An 8,688-nucleotide genomic window follows, 5' to 3' on the forward strand; every position below is an offset into this window, starting at 1 on the left:
TATCCTTTGATGGATAATGGTTAATGTTTATTTCTTAAATCTATTTTTTTCTAATATAACCAAACCAAGGGGGGGAAATAAGATTAATTACATCAAAAATAATGGACAGAGATGGTAACATGAGAGGCAAGGTCTCTTAAAGGCTCGTGACAAGGTTGTTTGTATCAGTATAAAAACAATAAGCTATCTTTGGGTACACAGTAAAAAGTCAGTGGAGTGGAATACATTTTTTTTCATTTGACTAGCAGTCTTTTTCTTAGAGAACTAATTTTGTTTGAAGGGAAAAACTGTGTTGTGCTATATGGTAGATTAATAATTTCCAAAACAGGGTGTGGGGAACAAGCTGATGCCAAGGGCTCAAGTAGAAAATGTTTTGAGAATGATAATGGCAACATATATACAAATGCACTTGACACAATGGATGGATGGATTGTGATAAGAGCTGTACAAGCCCCCAGTGAAATATTTTTTAAAAATCTTTTTTTCAAAATTTATGACCTTAATCTTTCAAGTCCCACATGTTTTTCCCAAAGTTACCATGCCCCTTTTAAGACATGGCATCTGTTTCCTCTCCTCCTGAAAGTGGAAGAGCTTAGTAATAGCTTTGGCTACTGGAACTCAGCAGAAGTTACATTATTGAGGCACAGCTTATATGGAAGGCTGCAATCTTGGATCTTGCAGATCTTAGCTACATATGTCTTAGTACATATGTCTCTCTTGGTTGGAGAATTCTAGGAGAAACATAAGAATATTACAAAGGTAAATTGCAAGACAAAAATAAAGACAACTAGAAAGTCCAGGGAAGAAAACTTGCTACAAGAAAGAAAACATGATCATAGTGTAAGACATGAAAAAAATAATAATTTATAAATTATCAAGGATTAATGAGGGAGGGTGGGGGGGGGAGGGAGGGGGAAAATGAGCAGATATTAAGGGCTCAAGTAGAAAAAAATGTTTTGAAAATGATTGGGACAAATGTAAAAATGTGCTTGACACAGTGGATGGATGTATGGATTGTGATAAGAGCTGTACGAGCCCCCAATAAAATTATTTTAAAATTTTTTTTAAATGTGCTGAAAAACTTGGCTTATACACAAGTATATTTGGTGAATGTATACATAGATATATACATATAGCACAAAGGAATATAACAGCTAATTAGCCCATACAGCAGTACAGAGTGCTCATTTCAACTCACTTCCAAGGAACAGGTAATATACTGGAAGTCCTTCATATCAAAAGGGCTGCTGGGTCCAAAGTCAAGGATGCAGATGGCTGAGTCTTCCCTAGGGGAGTGCAGGCAGACCGGTTACAGGCAGCAAACAGCATGGTGGGTCACCAACAGGCAGCAGCTCAGGAGCTTAGTGAAGCAGGCATGGATAGGATATTGAACTCAAACAACACAAGCTGACACGATCTAATAGCCTCAAGCTCAAGCGAAGTATACAACAGCAGCATGGCAAAGCAGATCTAGGAGGAACCTCAAGCTCTAGCCACATGATGCACCTTTTGACTGTCCTAAAGGTAGTGTAGCTCACAAGTTGAGACAGAGAACTAGCTAAAGCAGCTGCATGCTGGTCTGATCACAAGAGAGCAAGAGAGAGAGAGGTGGGGTTTGTTGAGCCATTTATCTCTTTGCCCTCCAATCAAATTGAGAACATTAATCCCACATGTTCCTATTGGCCAGGTTGGCACAATAAACCTACCTATCACACAACTTCATATGGAGAGGGAAGAAGCCCAGAATTAGAGAACTCTTCAAGAAGAAGTACAAATATGTAGGATTAGCTTTACCTAACTTCAGCACTTATTATACAGCCACCATGTTCAAAACAGCATGGCACTAGTATAATGACAAATATTTAGACCAATGTAAAAGAACTGAAAACCCAGAAATGCTATCGTCAGCATACAGACAACTGATCTTTGATAGGGGCCAAAAAATGTCAAATGGGAAGTGGATGCCCTCTTCAACAAAGGGTGCTGGGAAAAATGGATATCTACCTGCAGAAAAATGAAACAAGACCCTTACCTCACTACATGTACAAGAATAAACTCAAGGTGGATCATAGAGCTCAAGGTAAAACCCCAACTCTTAAGGCCATTAATGAGGGAATAGGGACAAACCTAAGAACTTTGGCGCAGGGAATACATAGGCTATCAGAAAAAGGGAAGGAAACAAACAGAGGAAGCACAAATTGACAAGTGGGATATACTGAAGATAAAACACCTGTGTACATTGAAAGAATTCACCAAGAGAATAACAGGAAAGCCCACACACTGGGGAAACATCTTTCACAATGACACATCAGACAAGGCCTTATTACGAAAATCTATAATATTCTGCTAGCTTACAATAAGAAAAACACAAATAGCCCATTGAGGAGGTGGGCAAAGGACCTGAACATAAATTTCACAACAGCAGAAATCCAAATGGTTAATAAACATATGAGAAAATGTTCCTGATCATTAGCCATAAAGGAAATGCGAATTGAAACAACTATGAGACACCACCTAACACCCTCAAAGGTAGCCCAATTCAAAAAATCAGAAAGCAACAAGTGTTGGAGGGACTGTGGTGAGATAGGAACTGTCATCCATTGCTGGTGGACCTGTAGGTATGTGCAGCCACTATGGAAATAGATTTGATGATACCTAAAACAGATAGAAATTAAGCTATCATATGACCCAGCAATACCCCTACTGGGCATATACCCAGAAGCAGTAAGAAACAGACCATGGCCAGATATCTGCACTCTAATGTTCATGGCAGTGCAGTTCACAATTACAAAGAGTTGGAAACAAACTAAATTTCCATCAATGGACAAATGGATTAAAAACTCTGGTACATACATACAAAGAGAACTACGCATCCCTAAAAAGCAGTGATGAACACATGGAGCACATCATCGCAATGGGAAGAGTTGGAGGAAATTATGCTAAGCAAAGGGAACCATGCACCAAAGGACAAATACAGCAAGAGTCCACTGAGGTAAGCTTAAAAAGCACAAGGGGAAAAAAAACAAAACATAAAATAAAATCACAAGGGGCATAGGGGAAAAGCAGGCAAGGCAAGGCCCAGGCACTCTGACAGGGGTCAGACCCAACCCAGGGATGCATATAGCAGCCAACTAAAAAGGAGGGGGAAAGAAAGAAAAAAAGGGGACACTAACTGAAAAAGAGGGAACGGGGCACTAACCCATCCTCGGGGATGGTATTGTTTATGTCTCCACTGGTAAGGGAGAGAGGGACGAGACCTCAACCTGGTATACCAAGCTTTGAGAGCAACATACCAGCATGAAGCAGGGGACTAACAGAGAGGTCTGCGGGGCCGGCCCCAATCCCAGCTACATCAATCCCCTCCCCAGAAGACTGTACAGAGGACAGCACTGAAGATACAGCCTAGGGAGAGTGGCAGGTCTGCAGACTACACAGGAACAAACAGAGAGAGAGAGAGAAAACCTCATCCTGGACCACCAAGCCCCAAGGACAACCCTCCTGTTCAGAGCAGCCAATGCACAAAGAGGACCATGGGGCTAGCCCCAACAGGAGACACAACATCCCCTCACAGACCCTCAGTGCTGCAGAGGACAGCACTAGAGACAGTGCAGGAATTGTGCCCAGTCTGACCCACCCACACCCAGGGTGGAACACAAAGGGAGCACAACAGAGCAACAAGGGGAACAAAGCAATGAAATATCTAAGGAATCCTGAAATAGACTTCAGACTCTGAGGACAGGGCTTGGCACCTCATCAGACTTGACTGGACAACATACAGACAGACAGATCTGAAACTTTATAGGTGTTTTCTTCTTTTTTTATGTCTATCTATGTGATAGGCAAGATAAACAATCCCAAGGAGAAAACAATGGGACCAATGGTTCCAGAGGACAAAGGAGATGGAGAGTGGATAGGAAATGGAGGGGGGAGCCAACAAACCCAGGGACAAGGGAACAGGAGATCTAAAATCAATGGCAAAGAGGGCGTAGAATGCCTAGTGGGATTTGATCAAGTGCAATGTATCCAAGAGGAAGTCCAGAGAGCCAAAATTAGGTCAAGCATGATAATGGGACAGGAGGAAGGTAAAAGGAAATAGAGGAAAGAGTGGAAAGAAAATGCTTTGAAAATGATTATGGCAACACATGTACAAATGTGCTTGACACATGGATAGGTGGATGGATTGTGATAAGAGTTGTACGAGCTCCCATAAAATGATTTTTTTTAAAAGAGCCAGGAGGCAAAGACATTTATAAAGGTATAAACATAGGCATGTATATTTGTAAATATTTTAATATATAAGATAGGGATATAGGACTATGTACATATATTTATATGTTAAGTATTAATGTAGCAGATGACCATTGAGCCTCTTCTCAAGTCCTCCCTCAATGCAAGAACACTTTTTTCTAATAACCTGGCATTCTGTGACGCTCACCTTCCCAACTCAATCGCTGAATACAAAATGGGTGCATAAGCTAATGTGATGAAGAAAGCTGATGGTGCCCAGCTATTACAAGATATAGCATCTGATGTCTTAAAGGCTTGAAGTTAAACAAGTGGCCATCTAGCAGGGAAGCAACAAACCCCCATGGAAGAAGATCACCAACCTGTGTGAGCAAGAGGTGTGAATAGGAACAGGTATCTGGCATCAGAAGACCCAAAACAAACAACCATTTCGATGCAAGCGAGGGGTGTCGGAAAGGAAATCCAAAGCCCATCTGTAGACAATTAGACAGCCCCTCATAGAAGGGTCACAATGAAATGAATGACCAACCAGGGTGTAATATAGTGCCTATGAAACACACAACATTCCTCTAGTTCTTTAATGCCCCCTTCCCTGCCCCCACTATCATGACCCCAGTTCTACTTCACAAATGAGGCTAGACCAGATCACAGAATCCAGGACAGATAAATCCCCTCAGGAACAATAATGGAAGTAGCAATAACATGAGAGTAGGGGGAAGCTGGGGGGAGAAGGGAGAGCCAATCACAATGAGCAATGTATAACAGCCCACCACCACCACTGTGGTAGTTCTATAATCGTTTGTCCATTTGAGAGGATTATGAGTGAATGGCGTGGAGTTTAGCTGTCAATCAGGTGATAGCCAATGAGGCCTCTATGTGGCCATGGCCCTCTCCTGAGAATTCTGGGAATTCCTGAATTTTCTTCTTGGAGGGAGGAGAGACTCTCTCTTTGGGCTCACTTCTTGAGAGATGCTCTACTGACAAGACAGATGGCACTATGCTGATAGACCCCAAGCCCTGGTAACTAGAGGAGCCACATGGAGACCACTCCCAGCACTGAGATGCTTACGACTCCACTGGATCCACAAGACTTCCCACCTACTGGCCTGTGATCTTCCTGCATTCGGTGTCATTGCATGTTTTCGTGAGTCTCAAGAGAACTTTATAGATTTGTTCCAGACATTTGGGCTAATATCAAACTTATGGACTTAATCTGGACTGGGCTGGGATGTTTTCTCAATGTTCAATTGCTCTTGTACATAAACCTCTTCCTCATACATACATGAGTGTGCTTATGAATTTGTTTCTCTAGTCTACCTGGACTAACACACCCGCCATGGGGAAGAACAACAGAAACATGGGTGAAGGGAGACAGCTGATGGTGTAAGAAATGAAAACAATAATAACATAACTTATCAAGGGTTAACAAGGGTTGGAGGTGGGGGGAGGGAGGGAAGAAAGAGAAGCTGATACCAAGGGCTCAAGTAGAAAGAAAATTGTTTTGAAAATGATAAAGGCAACATATGTACAAATGTGCTTGATACAATTGACATATGGATTGCTATAAGAGCTGTCAGAGACCCCAAGAAGAAGATTTAAAAAAGAAAAAGGTTATGGCAATCTTTATGGGATTCTAAAATGTAATCTTGATAAGTTTTCTCAAAGTATATAGGTCAATTATGGGACTTATTATGAAGAGGTTGTAGGAAACGGAAAACTGCACTGAATAAAAGAAGAGATGCACCAAGGATTTTTTTTCTGTCCATCATGATAATGCTATATTCATTCTTTGAGGATAGCAAGAGTTGGCTAAGAGAATTTTATGGGGAAACCTGTCCCTATCTTCCCTATAACCTTGTTTTTAATCCCTTCAGATTTCTTTTTGTTTCTAGAACTCAAAGAGCATTTCAGAGGAACACAATTCAAGTCCCTTGAGTATGCCAAAACTGACCTTTTACAAAGTGTAAATCCAAGGGCAGAGAAGTCTTCAAAGAAGGGTTAGAGAGATGGAAAATCTATGCATGTTAAGAAACAATGGCATCACATTTGGACCTTGTAAAAAATTCTTATTATTAATTGGGTGAAATTATACAAAGTAGATCCACAATTCATACTGCTTTTTTCATCTCATTGATTTTGATCCCACAATGTGGGATTCCTTATTCCACTATCTCCTGTGTTTCCTGTTGCCATTTCTCCTTTTTTCCTAACCCTTCTAAACGTTATCCTTGGATTAATGCTTCCCTTTTGATATTAAATGGTTGATTATTCTAAAATGTGCCTACATCTCTAGTGTTATTATTTCTCTTATAGACCTCTATTGTTTGGCTGAAAATTGTGCCCATGAATATGTAAGTTAATTTCCAGATCTGAAGAGAGATAAATGATCATAGTTTTGGGGTTTCACCAGTTTCTATTTGACCAATAAGTTTGGTATTTTTTATTATTGTGAACTTTGGTCCACATTCCCCACTACCATTACCACTTTATCCAAGACACTAATGCTACCACTGATCTCAGGGTAGTGTAAACTTACGTTTGGTCTGTTATATCATTGGGCTAATTATTTCCAAGCATCTTTGATTGTCATCACTCTTTTTTCCTCTGGCCTAGGCAAGACCAAGAGTTTCCCCTATCATGAATGCTCACAAGCTTTTAAAACTCCAGTCGCTACTCATGAAAGCAGGATATAGAATATTGTCTTTGTAGATTATATTTTGCTAATTGAACTTATGACTTTGGTGTGCCCTGAAATTATTTTGAGCCTCCAAGCTTAGCAACTCATCTCACAGGTTATGTCTAAAATTTTTTATAATTTTGCCCTTTATATGCTCTACGATAGATAGATAGATGATAGATAGATAGATAGATAGATAGATAGATAGATAGATAGATAGATAGATAGATAGATAGATAGATAATACCATGTTTATATATATTAGCTTCATAGGTAAATGTATATGTAGAAATATTGTCAGTTTGTTAATATAGTCCTACTCTTCCTCTATGATTCTGATGATTTTTTATTAGTTATATACTTATTATGGCTATGTCCTCTTGTTCAATGGACACTTTTATCATTGCATATTGTTCTTTCTTGTTTCTTATACTTATTTTTTGCCTAAAGTTTATTTTATTAGAAATTAATATTGCCACTTCTGCTCTCTATGGATTGCCATTAGATTTTTTTCCCCAACCTTTGATTTTTAGTATATTTTTGTCTTTGTTTCTAAGGTATGTCTCTTCTAGATAAAGTATTGAAGAGTTCTGTTTTCTTATTCACTCTGCTACTCTGTCTCTTGACTGGTACATTTAATCCATTTACATTCAGTATAATTACTGATATGGATAATGTGATAGTTAGATTTTATGTCAAGTTGGGTGTGCCCGGATTTTCCCAGGATATGATATAACACTGTGGCTAACTCCATGATGGGATCTTCATGGAGTGAAACAGTCAAGTAATTGTGGGAAGAATATATTACTCACTGCTATCAAGTTGATGCTAACTCATAGCCACCCCACCCTGTGGGTTTCTGAGACTGCACCTGTTTACCCAAGTAGAAAATCCAGACTTTCTCCCGCAGAGTTGCTCCTGGTTTCAAAGTGCCCACCATGTGAATCACAGCTCCATGAGTAGCCACTACAGCACCAGGGCTCCTACACAGTTAGAATAAGCCCCTTAATCTTCATACAAAAACAGTCTTCATACTATGGATAGTTTTCATTCAAAGTATGGGCTAACCTTAGTATAAATTGACAATGGGTGGAAGCTAGCTGACTTCTACTGCTACATTAGGATCCTGAATCTGGTTCATGGACCTCCTGTTATATCACCTATGGTCCCTGGAGCCCTCCAAATGATCAACACATATCCCCCAACACCCTGTGGATGAACAACAGAAGTCATGGGGGAAGGGAGACAGAGGTCAGTGTAAAATATGAAAATAATGGCAATTTATAATTTATCAAGCGGTTCACGAGGGTGGCAGGGGGTAGGAAGGGAAAAAGAGGAGCTCATACAGAGGCGCAATAGAAAGTAAATGTTTAGAAAATAATGATGACAATATATGTACAAATATGCTTGATATAATTGATGTATGGATAGTTATAAGAACTGTAAGAACCTCAATAAAATGATCTTTTAATAATAATTTAAAAAAGCAGGGCCCCTAAACTCTTTATTAGGTCACAGATACAGTTCTCAGTATGATTTTATGTTTGTTTTTTGTGTGTCTATAAATGGGCTTTGTGCAGTATGCTCCAGTGAGAGTTGTGGTTGGCCCTACAGTCCTCTCTGCGCCTTAGCAGCTCCATGCTGATCTGTCATCCTCTGGACTAGGAGTGTCAATATGTGGTCTAGACCAGTCCTCTCTCTTTTTCCTTCTTGATTTGCCTCCGTGTGGATGTGGCATCTCAGTGACTCCACAACCTGCAGATTTA

This window comes from Echinops telfairi, unplaced genomic scaffold, assembly GCF_000313985.2.
Source record: "Echinops telfairi isolate 266 unplaced genomic scaffold, ASM31398v2 ScPeMD7_35;HRSCAF=133_1, whole genome shotgun sequence".
In the NCBI taxonomy this organism is placed as follows: domain Eukaryota; kingdom Metazoa; phylum Chordata; class Mammalia; order Afrosoricida; family Tenrecidae; genus Echinops; species Echinops telfairi.